The 18039-nt window shown below is 37.5% G+C and overlaps 1 long non-coding RNA gene across 1 annotated transcript in view; it reads right to left on the bottom strand.

Moving 5' to 3' along the window:
* Positions 1–3832, bottom strand: part of LOC132660200 (uncharacterized) — a 65516-nt gene extending 61684 nt beyond the window's left edge. Inside the window, exon 1 of the long non-coding RNA XR_009601519.1 lies at positions 3789–3832. This is a non-coding gene — a long non-coding RNA (uncharacterized LOC132660200). The remainder of the gene's footprint in view (positions 1–3788) is intronic.
* Positions 3833–18039: the final 14207 nt, after the last annotated feature.

Below are 18039 nucleotides of genomic sequence, written 5' to 3'. Positions count from 1 at the left end.
TTAACCCTTAATTAGCAATACAGAAACACTATCTTATTTCATGCCTTACTATGAAGTTTAAGTGCTCTCTCCAGCAATATGATTGATCAAAAGCAGAAACCCACAAACACACATAGAGTTCAACTATTACTCTGAATATTCTAGGTCTCATTTCCAAATAAAGATGTCCCAGAGGCAGCATTGTGCATGAATTACATTCTTGGGAGGTCCTCGACTAACTTGCACTATTGCCTCAACTTGCATGAGAAGAATACTTCAAGAACCAGAACAAAGCTATAATACCAATTACTATAAAGTATTTTGAAAATGAAGTCACTCAGTCGTGTCCGACTCTTTGCGACCTCATGGACTGTAGCCTACCAGGCTCCTCTGTCCATGGGATTTTCCAGGCAAGAGTACTGGAGTGGGTTGCCAGTGCTTTCTCCAATTTTGAGGAACCTGCTTATATGAGTCAGCTGGCTGCCATTATAAAATATCACAGACTGTGTGGCCTAAGAAACAGAAATCTATTTTTTTCACAGTTTTAGAAGCTAGAAGTCCAAGATCAAAGTGTCTGCAAGATCAGTTGCTTCTGAGACTTCTCACCTTGGCTTGTAGGTGACCAGCTTACCACCATGTCCTTACACAATTGCGCCTCTGTGCATGGGAATGTCTATGCCCCCAATTCCTCTTATTGTAAGGACATCAGTTACACTGGATTAGAGCCCACCCATATGGTGTCCCTTATAAGGAGGCCAATTATATTGGTTAGGGCTTCCCTGGTGGCTCTGATGGTAAAGAATCTGCCTGCAATGCAAGAGACCCAGGTTCAATCCCTGGGTCAGGAAGATCCCCTGGAGAAGGAAACGGCAATCCACTCCAGTGTTCTTGCCCAGAGAATTCCATAGATTTAGGAGCTTTGCAGGCTACAGTCCATGGGATCACAAAGAGTTGGACACAATTGAATGACACATTTTCACTTTCCACCCATATTTAACCTATTTAACTTAATTACTGCTTTAAAGGCCCTAAATCCAAGTATAGTCATATTCTGAGATACTGGGAGCTAGAAATTTAACCTATGAATTTTGAGGAAACATAATTCAGTCTACTACAGCAGTTGTTACATTTATTAAAGAGATAAAAATACTGAAAAAAGTATTCAATATATATTTTTATGAACATTTATTACTGACTTCCAACAAAGTAATGTATTATTCCCTCTGAGGAAGTGATAGGTTTTCTTAGGAACACTGTGAATCATGTAACTGATCATGTTTTGAATTTTTCTTTGATCATCAGGATTCTCAAGCTCAACTTAAGTAAATGTACTTCGCTTATTCTATGGACTCTATTTTAAAATTTACACTTTTTTTTTCCAGATTTTGATCAATTTATTTTACCTGCTTTGTCAGAATCTTAATTTACTTTTATCATTTTTAATCCATTTTATTGTAGGTAATATGAAATATGACATCCTAGGTGGCAAGATTAAATAAATTGTGGGGACAGTCATCAGCAAACCTTAAAAATGCCCAACATCTATGTAAGCCACAGGTGACTACGTCTGATTTTCCTTAGCTATGGCAGACCTCCTGCCCTGGAAGCAATAGCATGTCTAATGAACGCGGCATGTCTGTGGTCTAGATGTCTCCTCTATGCCATGAGGTATTTATGTCTTTTGATCACAAATTCCTCTTGAAAATATGAAAAGTTCAAAAAATCTATTCCCTATCAAAAGACAGCATATTTTGTGTGCTGATCAAGAGTTCAGACCCTGCAGCCTGACTTCTGGGTTCTAACGCTAGCCTAACCCCATATTAGCTGTGATGCCCTGAGCAAGTTACATGAAATGTCTGTATACCATATTTTTTCATCTGCAATGGGAAGATAGCGGGAACATATATCCGAAGTGTTTCATGAGGGCCAGGAGAATAAAAACTTATAAAAAGATCAGAACAACTCCAAAAAAAATAGAAACTGCTCCATCACTGTTAAGCAATATCATCTCAGAAAAACACACTCCAAAATTTGCATGCGGTTTCCGAGTCCTCACAGATGCCCTGAAGCTCTTCACTACTCTGTAGTTCTGGGTCCAGGAAGCCCAGCTAACGTCTTCTCTACCAATTTTGTCTTGAACAAGAAATTCAGTTAAATTTAACTCAAACATACATTATTTCTGCTTTTGCTTTTGTATTTGTTGAGCCTCCGCAGAACATTTGACAGGGAAGTGCTAAAGCATCATTATATTATTTTGTGCTTTATTCCATTAAAAAAAAAAAAGACGTCAAAAGAATAAAAAGTACAAATTGCATTGGACTATAAAGTACAATTTCACCATGTTTTCTTCTGGGAAATGATCAAGGCCTTCTTTTATTTTGTTGTTTCACAAACATTTAGGGAGCACCTCCTTTTCACAAGGTAATCAGCTAGAGGAAGAGAGAGAAAGAAAGAGATAGTGTTTGGTGTTTCCAAGCTAAGATTCAGTGTGAATTGTGACCAGATCAATGAAACCACAGAAATAAGTACCGATTATGAAGATAGTCAAAAGGGTGGACTAATTGTTCTTTGTGCTTTTTCCCTAACACATATAGATAATCCCAGGCATCAGATTTCCAACCACAATTTAGAGTGATATAAACCCACCTTCCTTTCCTTACTTTATTCATCCCAAATACTGTTTGAAGATACTACTTGTATTTTCATGCACGTTATTATGTAAAATGAGTGAAAGTAAAAGAATTGTCAAACCAAATTCAGCTGGTTGCTGAAACATAGAATTGTTTTTAATATCACTTTTTTCACAAACCAATATATCTACCAGCCTTAAGACTTGTGGACTGAATAAAAAATGTATTGGGTGTACTTGATACAAACAGTAAACGGAAAATCTTTTACAATGGAGCTTATATTTTGTTATATAAAAGCTCTGTATTCCTCTATTATTGTGTGTTAAAAGGACTCTAGTTTTCAAATAATTTTGTATTAGCTTTGGTTCAGCAGTGATGTTCTTTTCTTTGAAAAAGCTTTGCCCACAGCTCTTTAAGCCTTCATGTGTAAATTAAAGAGAATGAAAAATAGTTAGCATGAGGCATCTTAGAAACCTTGACACTCCATCATTATTGCCACAAATGTCCTTATTAAACTTAATTCATTGATGTGCTTGGTCTAAACTATTTTTTCTTGAGAATAAAATATATGAAACACTTATTTTCTAAACCCGATTTACTAATAGCTGATCAGTAAAAGAAATCTTTAAATTTAGCTAGGCAACAAAGCTTTTTAGAAGTTTCAACAACCTTGGAAGAATTTTCTACATAGGCACAGCCTTAGTTATTCCTGCAATTTGAACGTGCTAAACATACAATATTTAGAATAATCTTATAAAATGTAAAAAATATATTTATCATGAATAGCAATGTTTTTATTTTATAGCAATAAGTAATTATTCCAAACATTGCTGCTAATATTTCATTAAATTATAAAAATATCTTACATTCCTTATATTATTTGGGAGGAAAATGGTAATAGATCAATGAGTTGATGGAAATAAAATTCACACTCATATTTTCACTACAACTAATTCTAGAAGAAATTTAACTTTAAGGAATCAATCATAGCTTCGATATATTCTTATTGTTTAACAATCTGGGTACCTATGTAAACACACTGGAACAATGAAATGATACCCTCTAAAAAACAGTCATACATTTGCTATCACAATCATTAGCAGAAAGAGACAACACAATTAGAATGAAAGGAGGCAATGAAAATGCTAACTTGGAATAGAAAAAAATGTAAAGACAAACCTGGAGGAAGGATGGCTTCGCTGTGGCATCAGCACTATGAAGAGATGAAAACGTCAGGACACCAAGTCAATCTTTGTTTACAAAAACTGCAAGCTTAACAAAATCAGAGGAGAATCCATCAACAAATGAGTGGATAAACAAAATGTAGTACATGCAAACAATGAAATATTCAAACATAAAAAAGAATGAAATTCTGATACATGCTACAACATTAATGAACCTTGAGGACATTATGTTAATTGAAATAAGCCAGATACAGAGGAGTAAATGTTTCATGATTCCACTTATCTGAAATACCTAGAATAGGCAAATGCACAGAGACAGAAAGTAGATTAGAGATTCCCAATGTCTTGGGTGAGAGAAAAATAAGGAGCAATTATTTAATGAGTATGGAGTTTCGTTTTGGTTGATGAAAACACTGGGCTGATAGTAGTGATAATTGTATAACACTGTGAGTATAATTAATTCCACTGAATTGTACACTTAGAAAGGTTTAAAATAGTAAAAATTATATTTATTTTACCAAAATCTTTAAATATAAACATACTATACATACAAACACACACACACACACACACACACCTGCAAGTCAATAAACATCCTAGAGAAAATGCATATTAAGAACTTAGCATGGAAATTATGCAGGTACCTGGCAGGTTACATGTATTCAATAAATGCAAATTATTTGTAAAGAGAAAAAAGGAATCCTGACCTTTAAAAAGATGTTGACCACAGGACTGGAATTCAAGTTCCTTGACAATGTGAACTGTTTGCTTTCCAAACCCTCCACAGAATGGAGCAAAGGGCTCCCACAGGTAGATATTTCATGTTGGATGAGTAACTGGTTGAGCAAATTTGAGCCTGGTTACCTTGAAGGAGGCAATGTCACCTCCACTTTCGTAAGGGAGAAGTGATCTGGTAGTACAAGATAAAGAGTAACAAAGTCTTTGGTAACAAATATTTTAAAATTAAAAAGGGGATAGAGAGAAAGAGAATCAGAATTTCAATTTATGGAATTAGAATGTTTCAGCTAGAAGCTAGGACTCTAGTGTAAATTCAGTCTTTCACAGATGAGGAAATTGTAGGTAGGGAGGAAAATGAAATGAAAATGAGGTACCCAAGGCCAAGGTGATTCATGCAAATGTTGTCTAGTTTGAGTAATACCATAAATTCAGAGAACACTGTTTATGCTTCTCTTAAGTCTAATACAGTGCCTCAACACTGCATGAAGGAACCAGTAAGATTTATTAATATTAGTCAATTCAGGTATCTATTTATGTGCTGAAGCGATTACTACAACCGCAGTACAAATAAAAGGAAAAGCAGAAGTGCAAAATTTTAATCCCTGTGCCTAGTGTTCAACTCATATTGTGTGTGTTAGTAACTCAGTCATGTCCGACTCTTTGAGACCCCATGGACTGCAGCCCACCAGCCTCCTCTGTCCATGAGATTAGCCCAACAAGAACACTGGAGTGGGTAGCCATTTTCTTCTCCAAATCAGAAAACGTTAAAAATAGGAAACTCTATAATCTAATCTGAACAAAATTCATTAATCCTTCTAGTTTGTAGATATGCCTTTTAAAAGGCAAAGTCACTAAGTGGAAATTCACACTTTAATAAAAATATACTGCAGTAACCATTCTTTTCTAATGATGCCTGTAAACTATGTTGGAATTAGTTGCTTAAAAGTATGCTAAACAAACAAATCAAATACCTCTAACAGGCCTTACCAGAGCTACTAAATAAACCATGAAGAACTATCATACAAGATAAACAAACCCAATTAGAAAATGGACCAAATAACCTAAGTGCTGTGGATAAAAGGTAGAGACACAAGGTAGAATCAGGCAATATTTAGACCACATTTCATTCTTCCAAGGACTCAGATCCAAGAGCATATAGCTTTTGTCTACAGTACTCTAATTTCAATAGAATATTTGAACTTTGTGACAATGATTATATCTACTGTATTATAAAACTATTAATCATTAAATGTTTAAATGAGTTTTTCTTTTCTATACCTATAAATGTTATATTCAGAAGCTAAATTTTTAACATCAGATAGATTTTAAATCTTAATTTGTAATTACTCTAAACTACCATTTGACAAAAAGAAGTTTGTTTTACATCAGATTCTTGGAGGAGATAATTAATTTTAATATCTGTAACATTTATCAAAACTTATGTGTTATTTATAAAAAATGACTATTAAAGTATACTCAGCCTTTAAAAGAAACTATAAACATTTTAACTTTGCTAAAATGGATGAAATGAACAAAATGATTTTTCAATTATCTTATTAACCCCATGACTAAATAAGATGATAGTATATTTTCTTCAGTTCAGTTCAGTTCAGTCTCTCAGTTATGTCCGACTCTTTGCAACCCCATGAATCGCAGCACACCAGGCCTCCCTGTCCATCACCATCTCCCGGAGTTCACTCAGACTCACGTCCATCAAGTCAGTGATGCCATCCAGCCACCTCTGTCATCCTCGGTCGTCCCCTTCTCCTCCTGCCCACAATCTCTCCCAGCATCAGAGTCTTTTCCAATGAGTCAACTCTTCGCATGAGTTGGCCAAAGTACTGGAGTTTCAGCTTTAGCGTCATTCCTTCTAAAGAAATCCCAGGGCTGATTTCCTTCAGAATGGACTGGTTGGATCTCCTTGCAGTCCAAGAGACTCTCAAGAGTCTTCAACACCACAGTTCAAAAGCATCAATTCTTCAGCACTCAGCCTTCTTCACAGTCCAACTCTCACATCCATACATGATGACAGGAAAAACCATAGCCTTGACTAGACGGACCTTTGTTGACAAAGTAATGTCTCTGCTTTTCAACATGCTGTCTAGGTTGGTCATAACTTTTCTTCCAAGTAGTAAGCATCTTTTAATTTCATGGCTGCAGTCACCATCTGCAGGGATTTTGGAGCCCCCCAAAATAAAGTCTGAAACTGTTTCCACTGTTTCCCCATCTACTTCCCATGAAGTGATGGGACCAGATGCCATGATCTTCATTTTCTGAATGTTGAGCTTTAAGCCAACTTTTTCACTCTCCACTTTCACTTTCATCAAGAGGCTTTTAGTTCCTCTTCACTTTCTGCCATAAGGGTGGTGTCATCTGCACATCTGAGGTTATTGATATTTCTCCTGGCAATCTTGATTCCAGCTTGTGTTTCTTCCAGCCCAGCGTTTCTCATGATGTACTCTGCATGTTAGTTAAATAAGCAGGGTGACAATATAAAGCCTTGATGTACTCCTTTTCCTATTTGGAACCAGTCTGTTGTTCCATGTCCAGTTCTAACTGTTGCTTCCTGACCTGCATATAGGTTTTTCAAGAGCCAAGTCAGGTGGTCTGGTATTCCCATCTCTTTCAAAATTTTCCACAGTTTATTGTGATCCACACAGTCCAAGGCTTTGGCATAGTCAATAAAGCAGAAACAGATATTTTTCTGGAACTCTCTTGCTTTTTTGATGATCCAGCAGATGTTGGCAATTTGATCTCTGGTTCCTCTGCCTTTTCTAAAACCAGCTTGAACATCTGGAAGTTCACGGTTCACATATTTTCTTCAGATATTATCAATTACATGTCCCATTTTTCCACAATGATTCTATTAATGTGATTATTTCAAATACTTATAAATTAAATCAATGCTGAGGGAAAAGCATATTGTAAATTCCACTAATTTATTTATTTATTTCATTGATATTTATCATGTAGTTATTTTGTATCATGCATCAAAACCAGCATTCAATTGCAACAAGATCATTTATTACTACAAACACAATATAAAACTTCTATTAAGCAATATAATTCACACAGTATCCTAAGACTCATAGGATATGAGCAGTATCCCTGACTCATAAGCAATATTTTGATCTTTATATCATATATATATACACATATTTCTCTCATTTCACTATTTTGTAAACCAACCCCCCCAAAAAAATTGTTTTCAGAATAACTAACTTGTGACCTACTTATATGGCTCTGATTCATTAAGGTCAAATTAACACCATTCATCTGAATCCTTCAATTTAATACTTTTTAATGTTTGTTAGGTATATAATGAATATCAAGCACTGGGGTAGATGCCAGGCAGGCAAAGACGATATACATGGTCCATGGTCTAATCAGAATTACAAGGAAGCTCACAGAATTGTGAAGAAAATTTTCATCTTCCCCTTCCTTAACTGCAAGTTTTCATTATCTGGCTGGAGTTATGTAAACTTCAAGTCTGGAGTTGTGTCTGGTATTTCTAGTCACCGCAGTCTAGTACACATCATGTTATCATTTGCAGCCCTTGATATTTGCTGCCACTTCCCTGATACTGACCATGAGTCACTGCATTACAGAATGAGCACTGATCTTAAGATTCCAGATGCTTCTCTCTCTGCCTTATGAAACCACGTGCTTCCATCTATTAGCTAAGTTAAACATCCTCGATAGCCACTGCTTGCCCATACATCCTCATGGACCTGCCACTTACATTTCAAGATACCAAGCCCCATCAAACTAACCATACTAGTATGCATTTCCTGGTTCATATACCCTCCTGTTAATGACATCTTCTGTCAAGCAGTCCTTTTCATGACAGTTTGGGTGGGAGAAAGAAATGTTTCTCAATTAGTTGTATCCTCCATAGGAAGAAATTCTATCCTGAATTAAATTTCTACCTTGGGTCTGAACACAGAGCTTTGAAATTTTTTTTCCTTTCCTGAATTATTATTTAAAATAATAGTTAATGCTACTTTTCAAAATAATATCTTTAACCTTTTCAAACCCAACATTTTATATTAATAGATGTGGTAAATAAAATTCAAAGAGGTTAAATGACTTTTCCAAGGTCACATGGCAAATTAATGCCAGAGGTAAAACTTTTTGTCTTACCTCTAAGACTGATTTTATATGATCAAATATCAGACCTGGAAGAAAGATACCAGTTAATGTATTTGCCAAAGTATGTGAGTTCTACTACTCAGTGGGCAGAAGTTTGGCTTTTAACAAAGAAAGGCCGTAAAAGAAAGGCTGTAAAAAAAATTATCCTCAGTGTATCTAACCAATTATAACTGATTCTGTATCTCTGATATTTTTCTAGGCTGTGCTCAAGACAATATGTTTAACAGAGACATTTGCTACATAAACGTGTGTACGCACACACAACCCAAGTATACAAAAGAATGGCAAGTAAAATGTCCTGGATTCTAAGATGTTAAAATAATGGATATTCCCGAGCCACACTATCATTATTTATTTGCTGTAAAATAAAATAATTTATATTAGCCTTTCCCAAAAATTCACCAATTATAGGGCCCACTGAACATGTTTTAATAATGAATCTTGAAGAATGAATATAACCAAGTGGAAAAACTTTTTTCTAAAATAAAAGATCTGAATTCTGAACATGTAGCACTGGCTGGAGTATCTGACATCCATATGAAAGAGGTTTCACCCAAAATATGCAGCTCAGGCTGTGACAGTGACAGTGATGCGCACTGTGTAACGTCAATTCAAGAGGAGAGGCCACAGCAGAGTGAAAAGGACCCCGCTAACATGCGTCTCATGGCGCTAAGGAATCGCTTAAGAATCCTGACTGCAAAGTGACTGAACAATAGGCCAAATGTGACACTTACTTTTTGGACATTTAATGAAAAGAATCTAATAGGATGTCTTCCCATTTGGTTCAAATGCTATTTTTCTCCATTTAAACATTTTGTATACCCCTAATATTCTGTAACATATTTATTGTTTTCAATAGCTCACACAATTTATGATGTTGCTATTACATATAAATAAGATGCTATACACTTAGCTTGGAAAATGGTGTTAATGTGTCTGCAAATAGAAAAGGAAAGGTAAACAAAATAAATGTGGAAATATATACCCCAAAGAACACACATCCTTCTATTATTTCATGTATCTTTATATGATTTGGAATTACTCAAAAATGTAATAATCAAAACAATAAAATAAAATTAAGAAATTTAAGTTTTCATAGTGATGTTAAAAGAAATTAATTAGATTGGATGGCATCACCAACCCAATGGACATGAGTTCGAGTAAACTCTGGGAGTCTGTGATGGATAGGGAAGCCTGGCGTGCTGCAATTCATGGGGTTGTAAAGAGTCGGACACAACTGAGTGACTGAACTGAACCGAATATTGTCCACGCTTTCTGTATATTTGGCATAAGATAACATATCCATCTAGAAACATTTGTTACCATGTTGGAAAATATTACCCTAAACATTTCTGTTCCTCTCCAAGAGGATGCCATTATTAGAGACAGTCTGGTAGATGCTGAACCAAATAATGAATGAAAGACTACAGCCACTTTAGTCAATGGCAAGAACTCAATTACACAGTACTTTTTGCACTAAGGCTGACTGGTAATTATCCACTAGTTATCCCAATATTATGAACTAACTTGTTTTATTAACAATACAGTCCCAACCTGATGCCCTATAAGCACTCATATGGTAATCACTTGTCAACATGTCTTTAAAATCCCAGGGGTTTTCAGTCTTGGTTTGCACGATAAGATTTGTTTCTTGCATAAGACTATATAACTACCAATACTGGAGTAGAGCTTTATTACCCAAGTATCTCAGGGGAAGCATGCTTCTTACCAGAATCAAGTCCATGAACAGGTCAGAAAGATAAATGACCTTCAATATTTGGATGAAATTCTGTTTTATTTTATCAATATTTATTATATGAATAAACAGACAAATACTGGCAAAGCCAAAGAACTGTATTCTTAACCGGACTTAAGAAAGTTTTCTGAAAACTAAATCAAACAAAAAGATATTTTGTCATTATGAGCTACAAAATTCAACTTTGTATGTCTATATGTATGAGTATATATTTCATCTTACCAATGTCACTGTTTCCTCAATAACATGGTCTTACTTCCCTAATTTTACCATCACATGAATTAAAGGGAATTCACACGAGTCTAAAATCCTGATGGCTTTCATGATGGGAAGGACTTATTTATCACCTTATTATCTTTGACATCTTTATCCCATTAATAAATATCTTTTTTATAGATTTGAAACACAAATGTGTTTGGCAGAGTGGTCATTTTTTGATCATCTAATACCTCAACAGATGCATATTAGACGAAAATGTTGATACCATGTCACCTCTAGTTCAGATTTATAAACAATAAAGCTCTGTGTGCGGCAATTTACAAACTGGCAGGTGGAATAAGCTTCCTTACCAGTATATCTGGAAGGCTTACCTGGTAGAGCTCCCCAAGTCCTGTGGCTTAAAGAGAGTCTCCTAGAAAATGTCCCCAGAAACCCCCTCATTAGCTTGCATTTACATTGTGCTTTTCTCTTTTTACTCCCCTGCAGTGATTGGGAAATAACTGGAAGAAAGAGATAGCTTCTTGTCAGAAATGGTTTAGGGCCTTCTGTTGGAGAAGCAATCATCCACAAAGCTTACAATTTGCTTTTCCACAAGTGAGAAAATTAACAGGTGTGTTTCGAAATTAAAGAGGAAACAAAACTTTGGGCTGAAATCAAGGCTTTACTAGTTTACCTAAATCAAAGATTATAGTTGAACCAAAATAACGTATTCTCCTTTTCATCCTGGTCAAGAGATAAGAACAAAGACTAATTCAATTCACATCTTCTCATTCTTGGCCATTTACAATGTATTTAATTTGATTAAGATAATTAGCTTTAAAGTTGGAGTTAGAACATTGCAAAAAGCCATCTGTCAGTAATTTATGGGTCTTGTGCAATTATTGGCTTCAGCTCTGTGCTGCATATAGAAGACAAGCCATTTATGGGTAGGGTTACTTTAAAACAGGAGGTTAGGTACTGAAAATAATTTTCACATAATTTGTTTTCCCACAAATTACTTCATGTATAAAATTCGAAGGTGACCATTTTGATGTAAGTCACTATTGTTCACTGTGATATAGGAGAAAAGAATCCCATGATCCCTCCCTCCTTTCTACCCAGAAGAAAACAAGAATTCCTTGATTTGCAATTTCAACTGTGGTTGGCATGTTCTGGTGTTTTACAAATTGCATCTTACAATTCTGGTTGACCTGTACTATTTCCACTCCTGAGAGCTGCAATTATGGTTGTGTTCTTAGCAGCTTTCCTAGTTTGGAACTATAATTCAGTTTGTCCCTACAAAATTTTTTCTCTATTGAGACAGAATGAATATAAGCAAGAGAGGCAGAAGGGTGTTCTCTTCTGGCACCATTAAGCTGCTTCAGTCGTGTCCGACTCTGTGTGACCCCATAAAGCCCACCAGGCTTCTCCATCCCTGGGATTCTCCAGGCAAGAATACTTGAGTTGCCATTTCCTTCTCCAATGCATGCATGCATGCTAAGTCACGTCAGTCGTGTCCGACTCCATGCAACCCTATGGACAGCAGCCCACGAGACTCCCCTGGCCACAGGACTCTCCAGGCAAGAATACTGGAGTGGGTTGCCATTTCCTTCTTTTCTGGAACTAGATGAAATAATTTGGAAGAAGGATTCCTGAGGTGGCTTTAATTACTCATAAAATTCTGAAGAATTCTCTTTTAAAGCCTAGAATGCCTAACTTGTCTGTACAAAACTATACTCTGATTATTTTATTACAATGATATATAAATTTCAAAATATCAAGAACTTGCCCAGTCAGCTGTAGACTCCCTTTGTTGTTGTTCAGTCACTAAGTTGTGTCTGATTCTTTGTGAATCCCATGGACTGCATCATGCCAGGCTCCCCTGTCCTCCGCTAACTCCTAGAATTTGCTCAAATTCATGTCCATTGACTCAGTGATGTTGTCTAACCATCTCATCCTCTGCCGCCTCCTTCTCTTTTTGCCTTCAATCTTTCCCAGCATCAGGGTCTTTACCAATGAGTCAGCTCCTTGCATCAGGTGGCCAAAGTACTGGAGCTTCAGCTTTAGCATCAGTCCTTCCAGTGAATATTCAGGGTTGATTTCTTTTAGGACTGACTAGTTTTATTTCCTGGCTGTCAAAGGGACTCTCAAGAGTCTTCTCCAGCACCACAAATTGGAAACATCCATTCTTCGGCACTCAGCATTCTTTATAGTCCAACTCTCACATCCACACATGACTACTGGAAAAACCATACCTTTGACTATATGGACCTTTGTGGGCAAAGTGATGTCTCTGCTTTTTAATATACTGTCTAGGTTTCTTATAGCTTTCCTTCAAAGGAGCAAGATTATTTTAATTTCCTGGCTACGGTCACCATCCACAGTGATTTTGGCACCCAAGAAAATAAAAAGTTTGGAGTTTGACAATAGGAGCTGAACTTCGTTCACAGATGATGGACAGAACCTTTCCTCCTGTGCCCTGGTTCTAGGCACAGGGTCAGGTAGGAAAGTAGCAGTGACTGAGGAAATGGGAAGAAATGCAGCTGTTGAGCTTTCCGCCCAGCTCCACAAGCCATACAGGCAACATACCCACTCCTGTGCCCTGGCTGGAAGCCTCAGACATCACTCACTCCCCTCAGCCTACCATTGCCCTCTCTGTACCCCAGGGTACTTGCCTTGATACCCTGCACAACATCTTTTCATCCTTGTTGAAGAGCAAAATTCTCTGCTGATGACACGCACAAATAATCATTTCCACCCACTCAGAGCCAGGTCAGTTCACATGGAGCTGAGAATTTGAAGTGGAGTGACTCAACTTTTAGCCTAAGTCATCCCCTAGGAAATGCCATCTGCTGGGAGTTATTACAGTTCCAATCAACACTATGTTTATAAAATTGACTCAGACCTTCTGTCAAAAAACAAAACAGTATTTAACAAAAATAAAAATAAAAATGATAAAGGTAACTAAGCCTACAGAAGGAAATGGCAATCCACTCCAGTATTCTTGCCTGGAGAATCCCATGGACAGAGGAGCCTGGTGGGCTACAGTCCATGGGATCACAAAGAGTCGGACACGACTGAAAGACTTCACTTTCACTTTCACTAATTTATGAGGAAACAGTATTGCGTCCTCCTTTTCTTGCTCTATTTTTTTGAAGTGATTTCTCAAAATGCTTTTTCCTAAAGTAGATATTCTTCAGAAATTTACCAGAGGGCATACCAGTTCACTCTTTCTTTGTATGGCTTTACAGATTTATACCCCCAAAAGCATAATGTTCAAAGCTGCCATGGTGGTGTGCTAGGGCTACAGTCAGATCAAGAGTTGGGTGAAATTTCAGATTATTTATCATGAACTCCAAGTGTTCACTCACATGGAAAAATGAGTCACTCAGAGGCTTCTAATATAAGCAAGAAGGAGGAAGGTAAATTATAGTATTTTTTTCTCTAAATATATCAGTGCTTTCTTTCTCAAGGTATTTTTAAAGATCTGTATATTGTTGTAAGGGCTTCCCTTGTGGCTCAGCTGGTAAAGAATCTGCCTGCAATATAGGAGACCTGGGTTTGATCCCTGGGTTGGGAAGATCCCCTGAAGAAGGGAAAGGCTACCCACTCCAGTATTCTGGCCTGGAGAATTCCATGGACCATACAGTCCATGGGGTCACAAAGAGTTGGACACGACTGAGTGACTTTCACTTTCATACTGTTCTATAAATAGTATGCTACAATTCTCCAATTCCTTTAGCTCTTAGAAGTTTTAAGTGTAAGTAAAGGAATTTTTTGCCTTCTAGAGTACAAAGAGCATGTATAGAATTGAGGAAGATGATGGATACCTGAGAAAAATAAATTACAGATGCTGTCAGAGACTCTGGGTGGTGGTATTCTTCACCAGACTTTGGTTCCCTCTAGATTGGAGAAGGCAATGGCACCCCACTCCAGTACTTTTGCCTGGAAAATCCCATGGACGGAGGAGCCTGGTGGGCTGCCATCTATGGGGTCGCACAGAGTTGGACACGAATGAATTGACTTAGCACTAGCAGCTTTACCCTACCAGGTGTTCTGTGTGGTATGTATTCACTGTTATCCACCTCAGCTCTCTATTTTTAAGTCCCTGCTTTATGCCTGGCTGGTCAGCTAGTGAGAGTGTTGTGTTTCTCCCTTTAGCAATCAAGTCTCTGACAATTTGTTATGGTGGACTTTCCTTAGTTGAAGAGTGGTACAATATTAGAAACCACTCAAGTCAATATGAACAAAAACTGACATTACTAAACTGCAGAATCTACAATTTTTCACCACTGCCCCAGGGTGAGACCAAGCACTGTGCAACTTAGAGATATGGAATAAGACTGGAACATGCTTTATGATCAAGGTAGCTTCTGGATGATATTTTTTCTTTACTATTTATTATTAGCATTATTTCTATTATACCTAATTCCAAAGATGACTGAAAACATTTATGTGGAAATACAAACATAATCAGATAATTAAAATATGGAAGAGAGTCTTAGAACATGCAAAATAATAGTTCTTAAGCTTTGATGAAAGCTGTAAATCTCCCCCTTAGAAAAATATAGATATGTACATTATGACATCCAAAGTTAAAAACAAAAACAAAAAATGCTCATTCATGGAAAAACTCCTCAAAGCCCCTGCTTGAAGGGTACAAATAACCATGTGCCAAGACTGGAGTTTACAAACTCAACTGCTGAGGAGATCAGCATAGAACAGAGCGAAGTGGGCTGAGAAGAATATGGTGTGAGACCATGAGGCTTGGGGAGAACCAGACCAGAGGCTCAGCTCCTCAGCACCTGCCAGGTGGCAAGGCTGCCTCATTGCTACTGCCAGAGCTTCCAACTTTTCAAGACAAAAACCAAGTTTAAATTTCTGTGTAAAATTTTTCAATGCCTAAGTTTCAGCAACTAATTCACATTTGTTTAAAATGCTGTGCAGATTAAAAAAAAAAGAAAGAAAACAAGCAAACAAAAATTAAAATGACATCACAGCTGTGGCTGAAAAGCAAATGCCTGAAGCATATACATTCTGTGTCATTTAAAATGAGACATGTGTTGTTCAGATAAGTTCTTGGTAGAAAAACAGGCATTTTCTCATAGAAAGTTAACTGCTTAACATGTTCTTGCCACTTCACCTTCCAGAGTGAAAACTACAGAAACAGCAGAAGATAAGGACCAGATTTCCCTAAGGAAGCAGCTTTAGATCTGCTTAAACCTATGAAAACCTACATCAGGAAAGCCACAGTTTTCCAGAAGGCAGAAATTTTTGTCCTAAAACTTCCTAAGGGTAGGAGCTACAAATCAGTGGTTTCAATCTTTAAAGGCCTTAGTATGGCCACTGCAGCACATTTGGTCTTGAACAGACTTTATGCTGATTGGTCAACCAAGATCAGCTAGCTGCTAAATGTCCCCCCAGATGACTCTGTGAATTGATCCATGAAATGGAGCTATTTGGAATTGTCCATGCAAGTGATGAACAGCATCTGCATGAAACAGTCATCTTGGCTCTATCACTAAAGACAATACTAAAGATTTCAATCTGCTTAATTTGAGGCAAATTACTAAGTAAATCTAATATGACTATATTTCTCAGAGCTTTCTATTCCTCTCCCAAGTAGGTAAGGACCCCTGATGGCACAAATCAAACCTTCTTCTGAGGGTGCCTAGAAAATCAGCAGAAAAAGAGGATGGATTCTGCTCCAAGTTCACTGATACAAATAGACACAATGTAAACGAACTGTTGAAAAGCTTCACCAGTATAAACGAATGTATGTCTGTGCCCCAAATGTTACTGTGCCACCAGAGGACAGTGAAACAAGAGATAAACTTCTACAGCCTCACCGTGTCTCCTGTCCTGTTAACATGGTCCCAATATGTGGCTGGGCATTTATCTGGCAAAGCCTCCAAACTTTTTTCTTTTCTTGTCCCCTCTGAAAATTCTATAAGCTTTTAATTTTCATATAATATACCCATTTGCTTAAACCTGGTAAAGTCAGTTCTGTTCCAGAAAATCTGAACTCTAACTGATACAATACTAAGTAGAGAGGATTTTCCTTACCTTTCACAAGATGAGAATATAGCATTCTAGGCACATGAGCTCCCAGCCTCATCGGTGTCCTCTGCCCCAAGAATGGCAAGCAAGCAGCAAAACAATCAGACAGAAAGGAATCTGCAGTTGCATCAGCAACCACCGTTAGTTTGACTAATCTCCAGCGGCCAGCGGGCCCAGCTCAGTGCTTTGACTCAGGAAGAGATCTGAGGACATGTACACAATTCTGGCTGAGAGAAGGGGTGAGCAACAGTGTCAAGATTGGGGGCAGGAGGAAAAGGGGACAACAGAGGATGAGACGGCTGGATGGCATCACCGACTCGATGGACGTGAGCCTGAGTGAACTCCAGGAGTTGGTAATGGACAGGGAGGCCTGGAGTGCTGTGATTCATGGGGTCACAAAGAGTCGGGCACAACTGAGCGACTGAACTGAACTGAAGCAAGAACAGAGAACTTCCCACATGGCGCTAGTGGTAAAGAATCTGCCTGCCAATGTAGGAGATGCGGGAGATGTGGGTTCGATTCCTGTGTCGAGAAGATCCTCTGGAGGAGGAAATGGCAATCCCCTCCAGTACTCTTGCCTGGAAAATACCATGGACAGAGGAGTCTGGCAGGCTACAGTCCATGGGGTTGTAAAGAGTCAGACACAATTGTTTGTGCATGCACGCGAGTGCACACACACACACACACACACACACTAGAGGAGACCTCTGAAATAAGTTTAAATTGATATGTTTTAAAATAAGAACTATTATTATTTCTTATACTCCTGAGGTTATCAAGCAAAGTTCATAGCTATAACAACAATGATAGTAATTGTAATCATAACAAACTTGACAACATTGATATATAGCACATTTTGACTTCTGCAGCACTTTCATTTATATGACCCAGATTGCAATCAGCTGCAATAGTATCAGTATTCCTACAAAATGCATCATACTTCTTGTCTATATTTACTAGATCAGTGGTGACCATGGAAGAGGACAAGCAAAGAAAACCTTAAAGAAATGCAAGAAATAGCTCTCGAGCATTCAGTCAAAGCAGAAAAATTGAGCTAAGAGATTTGATTGAAGAGAAATACAAAAAATCAAATATATTTCCAATATACAAGATTTCTGCAATACTTGGTCTTTCCCTGGTGGCTCAGACAATGAATAATCTGCCTATTATGCAGGAGATCTGGGTTAGATTCCTGGGTCAGGAAGATCCCCTGAAGGGCATGGCAACCCACCCCAGTATTCTTGCCTCGAGAATCCCATGGACAGAGGAACCTGGCCAGCTACAGTCCATGGGATTGCAAGGAGTCAGACACAACTATGTGACCAACACTTATATATTTTCA

This window comes from Ovis aries, chromosome 8 (genome assembly GCF_016772045.2).
Source record: "Ovis aries strain OAR_USU_Benz2616 breed Rambouillet chromosome 8, ARS-UI_Ramb_v3.0, whole genome shotgun sequence".
Lineage (NCBI taxonomy): Eukaryota > Metazoa > Chordata > Mammalia > Artiodactyla > Bovidae > Ovis > Ovis aries.
Note: the sequence above shows the minus strand (reverse complement) of the source record. Positions and strands in the feature narration are given on the sequence as shown.